General features: G+C 38.4%; 1 protein-coding gene across 2 annotated transcripts in view; it reads right to left on the bottom strand.

The window, feature by feature from the left end:
• Nucleotides 1-533: 533 nt before the first annotated feature.
• Nucleotides 534-21,314, bottom strand: part of LOC119647207 (syntaxin-1A) — a 212,770-nt gene continuing 191,989 nt past the window's right edge. For both annotated transcript variants that reach the window (XR_005248812.1, XR_005248811.1), the window contains exon 9: nucleotides 534-13,685. The gene's annotated coding sequence lies outside the window, so the exon portion shown is untranslated. The remainder of the gene's footprint in view (nucleotides 13,686-21,314) is intronic.

Raw genomic sequence — 21,314 nt, 5'->3', positions numbered from 1 at the left:
TCTGAGGTTCAACGCCTACAAAAAAGCCAGTACACGAGAAGTGCAGAAACAGTAAACTGAAGGAAATTCATTGATGACCCTCCCGGCACCATGTGAGAGAATGAAAATTAATCTATATGGAAAAAGTACATAACTCAAAACAGCAGCAAGGTTGGAAGCACTATAAAAATGGCAACAATGGTAGAACGACCACCCACCCACCAATGTCGTCCGTCCTGTCGCTCTCTATGGTTCTGAGTGTTGGCCGACTATAAATAACAATGAACGGCGCTTTGCAGTAATGGAGACGAAGATGTTGCCTTGGACTAATGGCGTGACACGGTTTGATCACATCCGAAATGAGGATATCCGCGATCATTATGCGGTTGCACCGATCATGAAAAAATTGGGAAAGAGGCGTCTTCGATGGTATGGTCATGTAATTCGTGCTAACAAGAATTCACTTGCCAAGATTGATCTGAACATCGAAGTTGAAGGTAGATGACCAAAAGGCAGGCCGAAACAACGGTTGCTTGATATGCTGGACGGGGATTTTAAAGCTTCGAGATTGCACCCAGATCAGGCATTCTATAGAGCTAAATGGCGAAATCGATCACGAAGAGCCGACCCCGGTTGTGAACGGGACAAAGGCTGAAGAAAAAGAAGAAGAAGAAGAATGGTAGAACGACCAACAAAAGAGCCAATGGCCCTACATTTTAATTTCCAGTATTAATAGGTAGATTTAGCCACGACATGTCGAATTGAACCATCATTTAACACAATTCCTGACGGTTTCTGAGTACACCTTAACTTCACTCAAATAAGAAGATACTCTGGAGGTTTGCACAACCTTGCAAAGCATTATGCTGAAGTCGGAGGAAACTGGCGCGCGGTGAATTTCATAATGGCAATGATTCATAAGGAGTTTAACAAGGCTTCGGTTTCATGTAAAACCTTAAAAGAGAAGCGACTACGAACGGAGAAAAACTGAAAACAATTTAGCGACTCAGAGCACTGGGCGAACCTACGAACTAGTGAAGAGACCAGGATGTGATTTCCAATATAAAATGTCATTTCGAAGGGGTCAATCTGCACTAGAGCATGCTAGACAGAAGTAAGTCAATGGTAGTTCAAATGGTGATAAGCATTCTGCTGCACTGTCGAGAAAAGGCCAAATGTAAGAAATATGAACAGCTATTGTACCGAATGCTCCTTGCCGTGACCACTCCATTCGTGATTATTGAAATATTAGGCACAGGATAATCGGGAGGAGTCTTACGCGCAAAGGGGAGATCAACCAAACTGACCTTGCAAGTTAGGAATTAGGCGAGAAGCTAAAACATCTTCTTACGAAAGGACACAGACTCGGATTAAGCGGATGATATGACAACGACTTGGACAACGAAAAATGGACCATACCTTTGGATCCTGGAATATGTGAGCCCTTTATCGAATAGTTGCTTGAAAGGAAAGAGTTTCCCCGTAATAATCAACGTCTTCACACTCCAAGAAATGAAGTGGCTTAGGGGCGAAGCTAACGACTGGGAATCTCATATTTTTACAAGAGGTTGCGGCAATGGTGTGAGGTTCGCTCGAGCACCTCGGAGGAGTCTCCGTTGTACAGCTAAAGAATTTCTTTCCGCATACTCTTTTATGTATTCGACCCTGAAAAAAGGGAAAATTGGTTTCCGAAATATTTGACGGAAATGAAACAAAACCTTTAGCCAAAAGGCTTTGACTCTCACTTGATACTTGATAGCAAAACTGTTCAGAAAATGACCCAAGAAAATGCCAGATTCTACCAGTGAGAAGAATGGATCTCTGCCTAAATTTAAAAGTGTTAAGAACGCAGTAGGCAGTAGGGCAAGGCTCAAAGCCTACTGTAAATTGTGCAAAGAGACCAGGGCACTTCGGGAGCGGATTATTCAAGCTATTTAAACTGCTTTGCGAAATGTAGGCCTGCGGACTTGAATGTGTAAATTTTAGTCTCCTATTATAAACCTACTTCGTTGAGTTTAATTTTGATGATAAATAAAAAAAGAGACACTTCCAAATAAACTCATTGTCAAAGTTCCTTTCCAATGATTCCAATGAAAATTTAAAGTAATTAAGATACTAAGTTTAAAAGTGGAAACAGCAAACTCAAACACATTGATTTTTAATTACAAATTAACTTTGAACAATCCCTGTCAAAACGAAGCTGAGCTACTAGTTTCATTTTCTGAATTTGGTAGCCCAGATTTCGTTTCCAATTAATGGCGAATCTGACCAGTTAGGGAGAAATTGTTCCCCATTCTTTTTGGTCTCCACGTTTCGGGAACAACAACCAGCTCTTCAAAAGTGAACATTGACGGTTCTGCTGATAGCAGAGGTAACTTACAAAAACGTCTACCTCACTACTGGCTTCGAAACAGCGTAGCCGAAAGTAGTTGCGACGTTCAGGATGAATCAGGCATAAAGCGATCGAAGTGCACCCAATTTTGTTTTAGGTATGGACCGAAAAAGTGAGAGGCATTTTCTCCTCTGTTGGTCCTGGCCGTCATCGAGTAGATGTATATTCCGGGGTCCCTTATTCCTAAAACAAAATTAGGTGTTTTGATACTGAATGGAATGAATTGAGTAGTTGCACGTCCATTACTTTACTATTTTTAATCGTATGGTGAATTTACAAAGGACCTCGATAAGTGGGCACTACATGAGTTGAGTATGCGAAATTTGCTCGACCGAATTTGCGCACACAATCAATTGCTGAAGAAGTCCAAAAGCAAGCACCTGAAACTTGGCCGACTGAAGGAAACATTTCTGATGCCAGGACTGGGAGTCTGACAGACTGACTCGCCAAGGGTCTGAAGGGGGAAATTCCACCCGGGGCGGCTAGAGCGGCCTGTTTATTGCCCCTTAAAAAGTGGGACATAAAAACTGTAGCAGGACTTTTAACGGGACGCTGTCCCTTAAGCTACCACATGGAAAAAATGGAATAATAGTCTCTGCTATATGCAACTAATATGAAGAGGAAGAAAAGACGGCCCTGCGCTTCATATGCAGCCGCCCGATTTCGTAAGACTTCAGATGAAGATACCTTGGTGAGGTTTTCTTCAACGAAGAGGCTCCGCATTCTCTATCTCTGGAGAATGTTTTCAAACTCATGAAAGCCTGCGAACGCCGTAGGCGAGAGGCCATTGAATAAGCGATCTCCGGGGGTAGTACAATAGACCTAACAAAGGTCTGATTGCTTAGAGCTGCGGTTCATCCACTAAACTAAACTAATAACCGCAGCTCACACCAAAGGAGATGCTAAGAGCCCTCAGAGCTAGTAACAAGACCACATCGACAACTGATCCACAGATTTTAGAATACTACTCCAAACTTAAAAGTCTATGTGGAGAAACAACAACATGGATCAGATTACTTAGATGGACAGACTGACGTCAGATGAAGTTAATCAAGCTTGTAGTGAAATCATTTTACTGCTCCAATCAACAGAATTTAGAGAAGAAATTGAAACTTCCATAGGGAGATTAAAGCAAATCCACCTTTTTTAGATGGAGAAGGAATTCTGTGAGTTGGTGGTAGACTCCGAAATGCAGACGTCTCGGAAGATGCACATTATCTCATTCTTCTTCTACAGAAAAGCAGATACGCGAGCTGAAACCATAAATTTACCTGCCTTCTGAATGAACCCCGCAAACTTCACTTATTGTGGTTTACATAGATTGTGCCGTAGGGCCATGGTATAATTATTTGACAGCTATTTTTCAAAATGAGTTTGGAATTATCAAGTTCCAGGACGTTTTTGAATAAGTTGTTTTATAGTAATAATTATCATTTTCCTTACTTTCAGTCCTTTTATAAAATTTTTAAAAAAATTGTAACTTATTTTACAAAAGTAAAGTGATAATGATATTTAAAAATTAATCTAAAATTTAACAAAATAAAAAATCTCCATTTAGGTATTTCTAAATTAAATTTGAAGCTTTAAAATTGTTGACACCATCGCCGCCGAAGAGGAAAAATAAAAATAAATGGCTTTCTTGCTTGATTTATACTAATTATATTACCGAAATTTACCATGTTGCTTCTGCAACACTTGAAATATTTGTTTCAAAAATAATAGACATTGTCGTAAAGCTAGTCAGTCATGAAAACGAAATTTCATGTATATATATGTATATATCTCTATCTTACTAAAGGACATTACTTTAAAGCCATAAATCATCCATTAAATTAATTACATACACATATAATTAAAAAAATGTGGCTATTTCGTTTTGATTTTTAAGTTATACTTATTTAGTTAACTATTCGTGTTTTACCTTCGTTCGTTACTATTTGAGATCATTCTCGCTTTAAATTATCTTTCTTTTTCTTGAGAAATATATGTTTTTGAGAGTATTGCATTTTTCTTGGACTTTCGAATGATTCTGAGATACTTAGGCAAATGGCTGTTAGTTTTTTTATTATTTTGGAATCATGATTACACTCCTGAATATAGAATTTTTCTGAGGGCAGAAATGAAATGAGATAGAATCAGTAGCTACAGAAATTTAGATTGTGTTGGATTGCACGCTAGTCGAGAAAATCAATAGGTTGATGCTACCAAGAGGATAGACAGAGAGACAGAGGAATATTATGATATTAATCGAATTCTAATGCTCTTGTTTCTATTGGTATGGAATCTCTATTTTAATCAATTTTTTCTTCTTGTAAACTTCAATTATATTATCTACAATATAAACAGTTTTAAAGTACAATTGTTGTTATGTTATTGCTAAATAAATGTACAATAGTATCATAGCATTTCATTTTTTCATTAATAATATTGCAATTGCCATGATAAACTTCCTAAAGGCTTTGGATAATATCACTTTTTTAATAATTTCTTGTTTTTACTTACTTCCGCTTTATCTCTTTAAATTTTAATGTTTTAATCACTGGTTTCTTCCTTTTCTTCCAACTTACTCTTCGCAAGATTGCGTATTTATTCTCAATATTATCTTTCAATTTGTTGATAACAGATTTCTTTCGCACTAATCGCTCCACTCAATTGTTTCCAACGTCTCTTATAATTGTCTAAATTAATTACGAGTTTATGCAAAATAATTGCATAATCATTATGTCTCTGTGTTGATAATGATCACTTTTCATTTAGTACTATTTATATTTTTTATTTTTTCTTGGTTTTTCTTGGTGTATGTAAATTTCATTCATTAATGCTATGTTAGCAAGAAGTTCTTATGAGGGTAGTTACAGTAAATAGCTTTCGTAGAACAGAATAGCAACAATGAAAAATGTTTTTTGTTTATACGAGTATATGTATATATTTTTTTCTTGAAATGTCTGCTACAAACATTCTATAATCATCCACGCATCTACTGTAACCGTTTTACGAGTACATGTGGTGAAAGCAATTGATGAAATCTTCAAGAAATCCACATTCTGTTCGCCAATCTACTATTTGTTTAGGGAAATGAAAAAGACCCTATGATTTGTTTGTAGTATAAAAAAGCCAATTAGATTGATGCCTCTACTGATTCGAATTAATTTCACTACTGTTTTGTCAATAAAATATCTTTCGATTCACTAAATTTACAAAATAGAACTACAATTATTTAGAAGTAAATCCAATTCAAGTTACATTTTGTACAACAAATGTAAATAGATAGTAGATAGATAAATAGATCAGTTTTATTTAATTTTAGATCTATATATCATTTTCTCCGTAGATTTTTTGTTTTAAATGTTACAGCCTTTTTCACAACGGAAAAGTTTAAATTAAATAATATATGAAACTACTGAATGTGTCTGTGCGCTTTTGTTTTATAGATTCTAACTTGAATGGCTAGCTAGCTACCTTATCTTTAGAAGACAACAAACATGTATAAGGTGTCAATGTTGCGATGGTAGTAATTAAAAGTATAATACAACCGACTTTGTTGGTAACAAAGTAATCATGTTAATGGGTGAAATCGATATCTTGTTTGATCAATCTACCAATTGTGGTTTACCTTTCAGACGAGTATTGATGCATTTTCGATGTTTCCGCCCAGATCGGAAATATATGACAGGGCCCGTGATTCATGTGAATTTTATTTTCAATTTATACCTCTTCTAGGCCAGAATAAGAAAATTGTCAAAAAAATGAAAATATCCGAATAGAATGTCCGTTTCTAAGATAGCTTTTAAATCTTCATACATTAGAAAGTGATCAATTTGATACTTTTCATTGAATTAATACCGCCAGGAATATAACAAAACGCCATAATCAGTTATTTTGTCAACCTTCTTTCACGCAGCCAGGCGGTGGTCATTGAACGTGGTTTTAATAGCAAAAGATGCTCAGACATTTTTTCTCTAAAAAATCGCTTTGCAAAGATAAATCATTATAATAAGTAAACAATTTCAACCACGAAAAGGGAGTATTTCTTTGGAATTTATGCAGAAGAAGGGTAATTTTAGTATAGTAAGGGAATAGGTGAACTTAGTTGCAAATGACAGATATCTTCACCCTAGCCCACAATATCTACCGGTGAGAAAAAGCTAATTATCTTATAAAACATCCGTCATGCTTATGGCCAACTAAACTTATAATAGAGAGAACGCAAGTCTGATTAATTTTTTACGTCAAGGATAAAATATTGAACGCAGATCCTGGAGAGGAGGGCATGCAGAAAAGGATCTAGATGCCATAGTAGACGTGAATAGAAGGCCCAGAGAGTTCAACTAACTGGTGGCGTTACAAATTTTAGGAAATCTAAGGAGGACCTTCGAATATGTTTTGGTTCGGGCTTTTACATTTGTGGTCCGATAATAATACCTCCGAGTAGAGAAGTAGCAATTACATATTTACCATAGAGGAATCTACCTGAGTTTCAATGATGTACCCTCTTTTCAAGCATGAATCCTAGTCGTTATTGGGGTTTGATGTGGATAGGGCAGTGACAATTACAGTTGGACCAATTGAAGTATTATTATTATTTTTAAACAAAGCAAAGTTATTGGCTGGCAACGATTTCTGTTTATTTCCAAACCTAGTCCACTCAGACCTCCTAGTTGGTAGTCTTCGATAGCCAAGAGGCAGACAAACCAACTTAACAATTTAACGTAACACAGATTTATGATTTGACAGACGATTAGAATTTATTTGGATATGAGCTAAAGTATCCCGTTGCCTTGGTACTCAGAATCAAATCTCATGGAAGTGATTCGTGGGCTAGTACTTTGTAGTTACCTCTGTGCCGAAAATATCCTTGGTGAGGCTGCAAGCACGCTATAGCTCCATTAAGTTCTTGGTACAGCCTCAGTTGTGACAGACTAGCTGAGCACAAACCCTCAGAAGAATTTGTGTCGGTGTGGACCTATGGGTAACGTACGAGCTCAGCCATATTTTAGGGGACGTATTTTAACATTGGAACCACAAAACTGACAAAGCCGAAATTTAAAAATAGGGGCAAAACTGGCGGATTTTATTACAAACCTCTATGCTCTTTGCAAAGTAATAGCGGTTACTTTCCTAGATCCCTTTGGAAATAGTAGACCACTGTACTAGTGGAAAAAAAAAGGAACTTGTGGTGAGAGGGAGAATAGCTCGATCAAAAATAATAACTCTGGCGGCCAAAAACTGGAGGCGCCATCGAGGTCGAGGTCTGAAAAAATGTCGTGAGCAAAAAAGCCAGATCTGAGTCGTATGATTCCTCTTGTCGAGCAAAACATAAAAAAGCCGTCAAATAGATGGGAAGCTATCTCATGGGAGAGGGTAGACCTTATCGTAGCAAGCAACCTTAAAGAAGAGGAAGGCTGCCACCATTGTTCAAGGAAATATAATACCTCCATGAACGGTAAAAACAGCTGAAACATATCAGTGAAGCTCCTGGTAGATTGCCAAATAGAGGCTAAGGGAAAAAGTAGAAAATCTTTCGCCAATAATGCAATGAGATAAATTTCGCGAGGTAGCAACTAAGCGGATCAAGAAGGGTCGAAAAGAAATGGAAATGCACAGCATCAATATAACCTGGAAAACGATCGTAGTGACTCTATCATAGCAAAATAGAAGTCAACTTCGAAAGCAACAACTGCAAAAAAAAAGATTCATTGCCCTAGATACCGATAGTAATACCATATGTTAATGCACTGGTAACGAGGGTACTGTCCTTGACTTGATCTTCGTTACAAAGTACTTACGACCAGCAGTGCAACATTGGAAGGCAAAAAAGGCAAAAAAGTTTACGCAGCCAATGATCAACCATGTATTTCCTTCGAAGCGACGAATGGCTCCAATCTACCGGATGGGAAGTTGAGGGAAATTATACGAGGTAAATTTCCGACGGTCTCCCGTTGTTAATGAGCCACTAGTTCCGGACACAAATGGCCTCCTCCCAGTAGCCTGCAATGTCCGCGGCGAAGGAGACCACGTCAGGAGAACTCCTCTATGTACTCCTGGATAACTAAAATTGCCAATTTGCTAAGAAATTGCTTCATATGTCGGGGGATCATACAATCCACGACAGACCAAGACGCAGTAAACCTTAAATCTGCAGAATATATAGCCACGAAAAAGAAACTACGCCATGTAACAAACAGGCGAAAAGTACAAGCTGGTCACTGAAATTTACATGTCTCTATGGGGCCTCAGGTATAAGCTGACCACTCCAAAAACCTAGAGTTTATTGGTCATCTTATTCCAAGGAAGCAGCTAAGATGGAAGAAATTGTACAAGCACTTTTTCTCTCCACCCTATTCAAGGTGACGTTATTGACAGGGAGTCATCGACAGTAGACTGCGCGCTCTTCACTGTAAAAGAATTAAAATTCATCTTGAGTCGTCCATGAGAAACAGAAAAGCGCCGGGACGCAATGATAAATCTTGTTACTAGGCAGAAGCCGGATCTGCTACTCAGTACAATCAATCTATGTTTCACTGCGGATCTTTCCCCCCTGCTAGAGGACTGCGAGACTCCTGGGGATATGGATTTATATTTAATGCCACTGAGGAAGCGGTCAGGCGACCTGAAGTTCACAATTTTCAATGTCGAAAAGAGGTGCTCTTCATAATGCTGCATTTAAAAAACGCCTTAAATTCTGCGAGATAAGCCGATATGAGTTAGAAAATCATTTGCATGTCGAGACTACCCTTTGCGTATGTCAAAGTCACATCCTTAATGCAAATCTCTAAAGCCCCTCATATAAGGATCTGATGTAGATTGAATTGTCTGGTCTGGTTGGATTCACAGATGATGTTACGACAATAGTCGTCGCACGTCCGGTCATACCAGCCCGACGGACCCTTTGAACGGGGATGCAGCAAATTAGTGCAAGTGATCGTCCTAATTAAAGGAAGGATTCCCATAGCCGTTCTTGTATAAGTTGAAGAGATTATAGCCTAAGCCGACAATAAAATGCTTCGGCATTACGACAGATTCCAGCATCAACTTCTTGAAGAAGATATCCACCAGTGTAGTCAGACTTTTTTAACCATCATTTCCTAGAGAAATAACAAAAATCCTGATTCTGTGGAGCTACAAACGGCTAAGCCTGGAAATTTTATTTTAACGGGAATTCCGGATAATAACATATATAATAAAAACCATTTTGAGATATGCTTGCATTGTCAAGGCTAGACTTTAACAATAACAGGAAACTGCTGGAGCAAATCCAAAATTTAATAAGATCATTTGTTGCACCCCCAAGACGTTATATATTTTTGGAGATGAATCGGAAAGCAACAAGGTAGATGCATGAGTACCATTTCAGCTTGAAATGAAGATCATTCGCATGGCTATGTGTTTCGAAATCTCCTAATAAATATCAGATGCTAAATCCCTCTTTGAGAAGATATATTCTTCCGAAGTCAACATAGTTGACTGACAAAGCTAGGCCCCTTGAGTTTAACGAGATATTTGTCTTCGCCGATGGGCCAGTCGTAGATGGAGGAAGAACGACCTCAGAGATATTTATGGGAAAATCTGGGAAGGAAACTGACCCAACTCCTCGCAAAATGGGGACCATATTTCGAATGAAGATATACAAAACAGCGGAATACTATCTGTGGAACGACTTGCATCCATTTGAAGTTGTGCGGCAGTTAGATAACGTCCAGTGCGCAATATGGCAAATCCATATCAAGCTAGTTAACCAATAATGAATTGACTCCAGGTGCTGCTCAAATTCAACCTACTGAATAAAATGATGTGATGTGAATACGAAAAGTTACGGCGAGCCGACTTGCTGGTGATGTTCTGCCCAACGTCAATCCCGTCTTTACCTTAATGGAAAAGTCCGTCCAAAACCCCTCGGAACATCTAGCACTTTTGTAGAATGATCTACTTTTGCATAATTTGAACCAAACCGTGTGAGCATTCCGGGACATTTAGAGAAACTGCAAGGGATTTAGGTACAATACCTGAAGTTGACCATATTATGGGAACTAGGATCAACCTCCCGAGACGACAAATCTGCTCGATTTCTCGAGCCAGTGGCTCATAATTCTTCTACTTCTCCACGTATTTCTGCCCAATGTTGGTATTATGGGGATGACAACATCAATAATATACGCGGAGCGCCCCGTCTTTTCAATTAAGGCCACGTCAAGTTGTTTTTGTGGAATATGGCGATCAGTTAAAGCAAGATATGCCGGCATCGGTAAATCACACATATTCCCGTGATTAGTTCATGCTTGTATGCAAGGTTTCGATAAATCACTTTGCATACAGTATCAGGCACAATACTGTATGATGAGATGATTCAACGTCTCTAACGCCGAACCACACATTCTGTAATGGAAATTTACTTAAGCCCAAATACATTTTCCCAGTTCGAAACAAACGAACCGCAGTGTTCCAGAGCAGCATGAAATTCTTAACAGTTTGCTCCTATTTTTCCATGAAATTTAATTAAGACCACCTTAATTTGGGGATTATTTAGATTATTTCTATATACTTTGCTTTGATGCTGGCTGTTGTAGCAGCTGTATTCAATCACCTATTTTATTTTTTCAGATGTCTATTTGAGGAGGGAACAAGGGTTCCTCCCAAGTTGATAGCCTAGAAGATACCGGAAAAAGGCTAAAACAAAAAAATACGGAATCATGCACTGATCTCCAGAAGCAAAATCGCCATAAAACAGCTATCAACACAGCGGCAATAGGTGGTCTATTTGTTGCCAATTTTCTTTGAATGCATGAAGTTAAACAAATGTGATATTATGGGTTATGTGCAAAAACCTCTCTTTAACGAAAAGGACCATAAGAAACACCGAACTTCCGTTAAAGAACATACAAATTTGTTTATAGAACCGATTTTCGAAATTTTTATTGATAGAATTTTTAGTAGCGGAAAGTCCGTTTTATACATGAATCGATTCAAAAGATATAATGGCGGGTAGCACGTTATTTTAAAATTGGCTGTACTTTGTCAAATAAGAGATCCTTTTGTGTCAGTTTTACCCTCTCAAATACGCCATACACAAATTATCCTGAAGAAATTTGGCTTTTGTTCTCTTCATCTGTTGAATAGAACGCTTGCAGTTCCCGTATTTTTTGCATTGGTAAACACTAATGAAACAAGAAAATAAATCAATAAATAATTTATTAACTTAATAAATGTAAAGCTAGATTACAGCAACAAAAATTGCTTTGTACAAATCTGGAAAATCATTTTTGACATCCTATTTGCGAAAAAGTATAATACTCGTGTCATTTGTTTCACCCTTCTTTATTTGAGGTTTTTCTAGAAAAAGAAGAACTGTAAAAAGTAAGAAAATTAAACAAATTATGAAATTGTGTCCAAAATATATTTACTGAGAGTATCCGTCCCCATTCCCATATAAAAACACGAAAGTTACCAACAAAGTGCGATGCTTTAGACTTGCTGTTGTGAGATTTTTTTAAATCACATATGGACTATGTTAGTAACGATCCTATCCCTTATCCGTATGTGCAGTGAATTGGGTAAAAGATGTTCCCTCCACAAGTGGGAAGATTTCGAAGCCTTACTGAACACAACACACTTCATGAAATCGAGTCAGAAGAAACAGAAGTCGGTTGAAACTAAATTTTGAACCCAACCGAATTTTGGAGAAAATAACCCAAATAAAAGATCACTATTTTTGTCACCTGCGATTTGTATATGTCTTTCATTTTCAATGTATTTATAACTAATCAGAAACTCAACGGCTTCCCTTAAAATTGAATACTTACCTCACATTTCAAATGAGATAGCTTTAGCTAATTGCAACGATTAAATAAAATTTAAGATAGAAAACCATTCAATTTACTAACTAAATTCGAGATGAACTTGGTAATTTTTATTCGAAAGATTGACGAGATAATCAATTAACTATCATTAAAATTTTGGAAATATTTTGAAACAGCTTCTGATTTGTTTCATTCATTACTTTTTCGTTCGTTTTGCAATCAAGTGTCCAATAAATTGCAGTTTTCGCCTATGAAATTGTTTTATTTTTTGTTCAAACTTCACTTCCAACACGTTTCAAGCATTTTTTGTCTTTTCAATTAACTAATAATTATTTATAATTCTTTAAGCTATTATTCTTATTCAACTCTCAACTGTTACCTTCAATTCTCACACGCAATGTAATGCTTTTGTATTAATTAGTAAAAAGTATCTAATTAGTATGTAATAAAGAGTTCAATTTTGTTTTAAATACGGTAAAACACTTTTGTTGATTACAAATTAATTAATTTAACGAAATTTACAACCTTATCTAATATATGTACTTATGTTTTTTTTAATTTATTTTTTCCGCCTTTAATCTCTTACTTAATAATTAATAATATATTATTTATATTTTTGAATGTTTGATTATATCACACATTTTCTTGAACAATTTTTTTTGTTATCAGAGAGAATTGATAGAAAATAATAATGTTTGTTGCATGATGTTTCGAATAATGTTTCTTTGGGTATTCCAGGTGTTTTGTAGGGTTATCTGTTTTAGTTGTTTCTTTGAGTGCTGGCCGTTTAAATGTTTGTTTGTGTTCTGTTTAAGCGTAGGTATTGGTTTCTTTCTTAGAGCAATGTTTATCCTGAGTGCGGTCTGCACTTGCTTTAACTTTCTTTTGTCCGATTTTGCATTTCGTCTGTATTATTAAGTGAAGTTCTATTTATGTATAAGAAGTATATCATTGTGTTTGTTTTACTGAAAGTACGAAGTTCGCAAGTTTCTGCTACTATGAAAAAAAATTATTCATCGATCAGAAAATGCGATTTTGCCTAAATCTATATAACAAATTTAATGAAAAATGAGTATTTGTAACGTACATTATATGTATTTGTTGTTTTGTTACTTATTTTTAAATGCCTTTTATAACTTATTATATTTATCAACAATATGAAAATCTCATTTTCTGATACAATTGCTTAATTTTCATTATATATATTTGTTTTTATTATAAATGTAATTTGTCGATGATGTTTAATGTAGCTGTGGTGGTTTCAATGATGCTTGACGTTGTTCCCAGCCCCTAACACTGGCTGAGTAACAAACTATTTAATTTGCTTGTATCTTATGAGCTTGGAATAATTTCTTGATATATTTATTTTTTAGCCAGATTGGCGCCATTGTTGTTATAGTTTGTATTTTATGTCTAGTGTTTACTAAGTCCTGATTGGGAAGTAGGTAGGTAGGTTCTTCGACTCTTTTTCTCCTGTGTTTGTTGTTTATTTGAAGCTTATGAAGAGTATGAGATAACATCTGTAAATATGTAAACGGTTAGTATTCGGAAAAAAATATGTTAAGCGAGTAGAAACGAAGCATAGTTGAAGGCGTTTGTGCTAATCATTACTCGGAGTGTCTGTGCATTTTGGAAAAGTTAATATAATTGCTCAGAGAAAAGTTACCCTAAAGTTATTCCAAATGTTTGCAAGATATTGGTTTTCCCTGAATATGGAAGTCTTTTCCCACTTAGATGATTAATTACTCAATTATGTAATTATGCGGTGTCTCCAGCGATTAATTATTTGAAATAATAAAAAACTTGTTTTTTCTTATTCGCTAGTGCTATTTTTGCAAATACCGATATTTCGGGAACCACTTGTTCCCTTCATCAGTGCTAACGAGACTTGCTGGGAGCAGAGCTTTCGGTGGAAAAATTAGCGAGGAATCTAATTTTGAAAACGAGACCGGTGCTAGTCACTTGCAAGCAATTTTGGCCTAAGGCAAAGTTACTCGCCCCCAGATGGTCCTATTACAGCCTCTTCCAGAAAAACGTTGACCAGATTTGGGAGCAGCGTTATGCACTCACATTTTTTCTCAAACTGGATAAAAACGGGTTGGAGACGCTCCAGATGCTTTGGAGATCCTACAACAGCGGGGAGCTGAAAAATAGCGAAACTTTCATGTGGCACAAGAAGCTTATGGAAGGTCTGGAATTCGCCAATGACAACGATCGCTCGGTGCAAGAAATGTGCCAAGTTTTGACAAAGACCGACTATTAAACACTTTATTTATTTGATTTAACCGACAACAGAGTAAATTCCAATTAATTATTGTCCTCAGCAGGAGGAGAAACCAAAAAGCTTATCCTACGTTTAAAACTACTTAAAGTAGAGAAGTTAAAAGGAGCTCTTCTGCGTTGTAATTTCGGCAAAGCCTAGGAATGGGGGAATGACAGTGGACTTCGAGCCCTGCGAAGGGCACGTTGACAATGTCTGTGCTACGTGTGTTATAAGACGCAGGACGGCAGGTGATGTCGTCAGCGGCGGAGCAGTCCATCAGACCCGAGGAAAGTTTGAAAATTGCGCATAGATCCAGATAGAATCTACGCTGTTGTAGGAAGGAAAGGTTCAGAAAGCGGAGGCGGGAAGGGTAGTCCACACGAGGGAAGCTTTCCTTAAAGAAGAAGGAACGGGTGAATTTACGTTGCACATTTTCAAGGGAAAGACAATCACAGTTACGGGTGGGTGACCAGATCACGGAGCAATACTCGAGGGAATTCCTCACGAGAGAATTGAAGAGAGTTAAGGAGGGTTGGATGGAGTCAAAATCAGAGGAGCGAAGTATAAAGCCTGAAAATGTTGCTGCTCGATTGATGACATCGAGGCAATGGGTGTCAAAGCGGAGCTTATTGTCGAAAATGACTCCGAGGTTTTGAGTGGAATTTAAGCCGGATAAGGAATGTCCGTTAAGAGAGTAGAAGAAAGAAGTGGGGGAGGATTTTACGGAGTAGCAAATAGAATGACACTTTCTGACATTTAGCGCTAAACCATTAGTCGAGCACCAACGAACCAGAGTGTCCAGGTTAGATTGAAGGGAAACACAGTCCATAGGCGACGATATAGCGGAAAACAACTTATGGTCGTCTGTATAGTGCAAACAGGGACAAGTAAGGAGGGGAGGAAGGTCGTTAATAAAAAATAAAAATGACAAAGGACCCAGAATAGATCCGTGTGGGATGCCAGAAGAGGGGGAGAAGGAGCGAGAAGTACAGCCGTCAAAACAGAGGCAGCAAGATCGGTCAGAAAGGTAAGAGGCAAGCCATAAAACAAGTGGTATGAGAACGTTTAGAGACGATAGTTTGTATAGAAGTATCTTGTTATTTACAGTGTCGAAGGCTTTAGCGAAGTCAGGGTAAATAGTATGCACTTCTTGCCGTGAATTTAGACATTTGGCGACAGAGTTGCTAAAGTCAAGCAGGTTGGAGGCAGTGGACCTACGTTTAACGAAGCCGTGTTGCTCTTTCACTATGTGTTGACTAATGTAGGCGGACAACCAGCCACTGACATACGAGTATCTTCCCAAAATTTCGGAACAGGAGGAGAGGAGGGAAATGGGATGGTAATTCTCGGCAAGCGTACGATCGTCACTTTTGTGAATGGAGACGATGAGAGCCTCTTTCCGAAAGGCAGGAAAATGATTCTCTTCGAGGCTTTTGTTGAAAATAAGAGATAGGGGAAGGGAGATGGACCTACCAGTTTTGAGCAAAAAGATTTTTGGAAGACCATCGTAGCCAGGTCTGACATTGGCATCAAGGTTGCCAATGAGGTACTCGACAAGGATGGGGGTAAGAAGTGGAATGGTAGGCGATGCGGGGCAGGCTACATCCTCTATCGAGAGGGATTCGGAGGAAGGAGGGGGAATATAGACTGAAGCCAGAGAATTTAATGGACGAAGGGGATAACTGGGCAGGGCAGCGGGAGTTGCGAATATGGGACCAGAAAGAATTCAGGTTTCCGCGCTTTAGTGAGTTTTCCACGCTAGACAAATATTCGTTTCTGGACGTACGTATTAAGGCTTTGACCGAGGAACGAAGAGATTTAAAAAAAAGTAAGTCAGCATCGTTTCTAGAAGACAGGAACTTCTTTCTCGCTGTCTGTTTTTGACGTAGTTTTTTGTGAATTTCAGTGGTGAACCAGACGGGGTAAAAACGTAAGCACTTAGGAGAGGAGGGAACGTAACAAGAAAGATAATCAGATAAAATGGTATAGAAAGTGTTGAGTGCTTGGTAACACGTAAATGGAAAGAGGAGAGGGACACAGTTGATTGATGTCAAGGATGAGTTCAGACCTTCGAAGTTCACCTTACGAAAGTTGAATTTGGTAGGCTTGCGAGCGACAGGAGAGGGGAGTCGGGATATCTGAACATTGAATTCGATAGCAGGATGGTGGGCGTCAGGGGCAACGTAAGACGGAGCATGAAGGGATTGGTAAAGACAACGCACAGGAAAGTTAGAGAGGACAAGGCCAAGAGTGCGATCTAAGTGGTTTCTAGAAAGGTTAAACTGGAGGGCGCCACAGATATACATGAAAGTGGATAGAGGAAGGGAAAGATGGGTCGAGTTATCGAGGAGGGAGGGAAAGTCAGGAATAATGGGTCAGGAGAGCATCGGAAGATGAAAGTCGCCACAGAGGATGAAAAGAAGTGAGGGAAACAAAACGATTAGGACCTCTGATAATCTGTCGAAGAAATCCTCGTACAGAAAAGGCGGGCTTAGGCAGGGAAAATATGCACACGATATGATAAAGGAAAGGGACATACGTGGAAAAGATGACTTCGGCATGGAGAGGGAACTTAACAGCTATTAGGGCTCCTCCACCAGTTGTCTTGCCAAGCACAGCGCAGTCTCTGTTACAATGAAGGACAAAGTAACTTTCGAGGAGCTCAGAATCTAAAATCCTGTCATCCAGCCAGGTTTCAGAAATGCAGATCACATGATGTTGGAATGCTAAGGCAGATAGTTTGAAATCCGACAGATTGGTCCTTAGACCCCTTACATTTTGATAAAATACCGTATAGTTATCGGAATCATTCAAGTTCGGCGAGGCAGGCGGGCCGGCCGGAAATTTTCACGAAGCTTAGTCCTCTGATAAGGCTTGACGAAGACCCCCAAAGCCAAAAAGAAAATTGGACGATAGCATCGAAGTCGTGGCGATATGTCACTTTAAAAGAAGCTATCACTCGGTCAGGAGAGCCATCCTTCGTCAGCTTCACACATGAAAGAGGTGACAAAGTTGAGTCAATTTTGCTTCTGATATAGGCCTATACTTGGACGATTGATAGGGAGTACGGGAAGTAATGAAATGGTTTTGCGTATGCTGAATGTTTGCTTAATTTCTGTGCGATGTTTATAATATGGTTCATTTTAGAGTCTTATTAATAATTAGAGAATTCATGCCTGATTCCCGTTTGAAGGGAAGGGCTCTTCGAAAGTTTCGACGTTACGGAGCCCTGCGGTAAATTATGTCAGTAAACGCGGTAGAGTCCAACAGGCCAATATAAATTTTAAAGAGAAAACACATATCGAGGAAGGTTCTGCATAATTTTCAATGATTAATGTTAAAAGAGGAAAGTTCTTCTTAATGAAGAAGGATCGGGTGAAATTGCGTTGAACATCTTCGAGGACAAGACAATCGCAGTTGCGGGAAGGGAACTAGATCACGGAGTTATACTCAAGAATGTTTCGAATGACGTAGTTGAAGAATGTTTAGGAGGGTTGGACACAGTCAATGTTAGCAATGGTACGTAATATGAAGACAGCATTCTGCAAGAACACTTGTTAATAAAGCATCATCGAGCTAGAGTGTTTAAGTTCGACTGTAGGCAGAAAAGAGGAAAGGCCCTTGATGAGGAATAAAAATATCAGTGAAGTCAGAACAGAATCTTGTGGACACCAGGGAGGGGAATGTGCAACCGTCGAAAGAAACACTGCAGGAACGATTAGAGAGGTAGGAGACATGTAATGAATGTTGAATGAGGGAAACGTTAAGAGAGATGCATTTGGATAAATACCGCGCGATTGACGGATTCTAAAGCCTTAGGGAAACCCATATAAATGACACGCACTTCCTGCCAAGAATTTGAACAACTCTAGAAGCTGTGTTACCTCATAGCTATAAGATGGTAAGCAATCAACTATTCGTTGACATATCCCACAAAGATTTTAGAACAGAAGGAGAAAAAGGAAATAAGATGGAAATTTTCGACAAAGTTGTCAATAAAGTACTCCACTGAGGAGAGAGGAAGGAGAAGTAGTACAAAAGATAAAGACAAAAGGACCAGAGGAGCCACCCAAAGGAAAAGTATTTACAAAGTAAATCATACGATAATTGAAGCGAGTCTGCAGAGCAGATGAAAGTTGAAAAAAGCTTCGTGAAGTAGGGAGTATTACAGATTTGAAACCAAAAGGGCTTGAAATTCAAGAGCAGGATGATAAACATCAGGAGCAACCTAAGGAGGAGGACCCAAAAACTGAGAAAAAATTCAGACAGATTGGAGAGGATAAATCAAGAGTACGTTTTAAGTAATTTCTGATGAACTAATAAGCGGACAGACATTCATGAAACTATGTAAAAGAATAGATGGGTGAAAGACGATATTTGATAGTCGTGGAGGGCCAAATTTTTTAGGGCCGTTGCACATAGGGACTTTAGAATAGCCGTAAAAAAATAGGAAACTACAGTTAGAATTTTTGACAATTTGTGCAATAATTCCTCGTACAAGTAAGAGAGAGAAGATATGTGTAGGAAATAAGAAATTGACCTTCGTTGGGCGGAGAAATACGGCAATACACAATCATAAGGGGAAGAGAAGGTAGAAAAGATAGATTTTACCAATAAGAAGGAATCCCAGTCACAATCTATAAAAAAACCACTTAATAATTTTTTATGAACAAAAAAAGAATTAATGGGATTAGAATTCTTTGAGGGGAAGGGAGTCTTGTCGTAGAATTGAATCACTTGTAGTCGAGTTCGCGATTAACCAGGCAGTTATGAAATCGATAAAAATGAAGAATGAACTTAAGAAATATTTACAGGAAATCGCCGAAATATATTCGAGGTTGGTGCCAAGTATGTGAATGGCATGTGGATTTATTCGTTGATTACCATCTTTGGATGCCAACTATTAGCTGAATTTATTCATTTAATTTTTTTTTAATTGTTTGGCAGCCTCTCGAAAACACGTACAAATCTAGCAGAAGTTTATTGCTGGCATTGCCTCCTTTATGTGCCGCGAATCGGATTTAGTAAATTTTGTCTGTCCAAGTTTCAAAGCACATCATTTCTATCACAGCGAAAGTACTTTATTTGTCTCGATTAAGGTCTGGAAGTGACATTTTATGTCGTAATGATGGACATATACCAAGTTTACAACCGTAAGGGCTTCAACTCTCACGTCGCAACAAAGTATGTTTTATCAAGGTTTTGACAACAAATAGCTACAAGGATTAAAAGATTGGGTAGGTTTGGAACAAGGAAAGGCCAAGTAAAAATGAAAAGCAAAAAATTAAAAACTAGTGTTCACAATCGGCCTAGATAATGCAATCTACTGACTTTTTGCCTCAAAGACGAACGGTCAACCGCGTCATTGCTACGATGTGCATGGAAAAAATCGTAATGCATAGTTCCGGCAGTGCGACAGTGCCCCCACCTATTTAGCTCTGTAAATTCACAAGTTTCGTGCGAAAGGTCGAATCACTATTCTCTTCTCAAAATCCTTACTCACTTAATCTTTCCCACAGATTTTGAAGGGGTCCCCAAAGCCTTTCATGAGCATTTCACAGTATGGAAATATCGTTGGGATGAGTGTACCTCTAGAGGAGAAGAACACTATGAAGAAAGTGAAGAAAGTAAAGACAGTTCTATTAAATCAGCTTTTTCTAACAAAGTTGGGTTACTTTTTGAATACAATGGGATCAGGATGCACGTCGTGTCTAAAGTATTCGCCGAGCTTAGGAGTATTGTGAGCACAAACATTTTCCAGGTAAGAGGCGCAGGGTCTATAGTAAATCTAATAAAAAAGGGACGCATAGATCGCCCAGCGCATTGGAAGATTGAATTATAAGAACTTTTTACGAGGACACGACCTTCAAACTTCACCCAATAGTTGAGTATAAGCAATTGCAAGGTAACCGTAAAAAAAGCATAGCATAACTATGTGAAGAGGCGGCAGGGTATGGCTTAGACTGGTAATAAAATCTCTGCGAAGAACAATATCATCACCGACATTCTGCTCGCTTCTTCCCGAAAAAAAATTGCAGCGACTCTCGGAATTTCCAATCACGATGAGGGAGCTGTAGAAAAGAAAGCAGTGAAGACTTGCTTCAACTTTTTAGCGAATACCTTCGATATCTGCCTAAAGAAAGGCCTGTTGGGTACAAAAAAAAATGTTGGCAGGCCCGGCAAGAGAGGGGAGGAGAGAGGAGGAGATTTCCCTCGGGACCTGGAATAGCGAACCGTTAACAGAATTATGCAATTTCCGGGAAATCTGAATGAGTTTCAGCCAGAAGACAATTTTTCCACCCTATAACCATGAATGATGGAAAAGGTTATTAACAACAGGTTTCGTTTCTAGCCATCTTTAAAAATAGCTGTGGCTTCCTTACATAACTGTATGGGTTTCGGGGGACCTAGCAGTAGAATCAGTCAATTCTGGCTAATTCTGTACCAGGTTGATACTGAATGAAAGAAATTGTATTCAACTCCACAAATTGCAGCACTTACAGGGATACCGAATATCAGCAGGTCGAAAAGCACTGTTACTCATAGCTGGAGTGATGCATGCAAATTTGGCTTATGGCCTGATGACTCTGGAGGATTTTGAAAAAAAAATCAGACAAGATAATAGTTGTGCCTAGAAGTAGCGCGCCCAGAACAAAAGCATATGGGTAGGTTTGCGTTGGATAATCACTGGTAGTACAGATGAAATGAAGGCGAGTAGGCAAGCAGTCGAATTCATCACTAATATGAGGAATAGAACGATGTACGGGGAAAAAACTACCTTCTTAGGCGATTTCTCATGGAATATGGAAGCTTTGAAGTAATAAAAACTTGCTGTTTCTTTTTCGTTGGTGTGGGTATTTATTCTTGCAAATACCGATATTTCGGG

This window comes from Hermetia illucens, chromosome 1 (genome assembly GCF_905115235.1).
Source record: "Hermetia illucens chromosome 1, iHerIll2.2.curated.20191125, whole genome shotgun sequence".
Taxonomy (NCBI): domain Eukaryota; kingdom Metazoa; phylum Arthropoda; class Insecta; order Diptera; family Stratiomyidae; genus Hermetia; species Hermetia illucens.
This window is presented reverse-complemented; position numbering and strand designations above follow the sequence as displayed.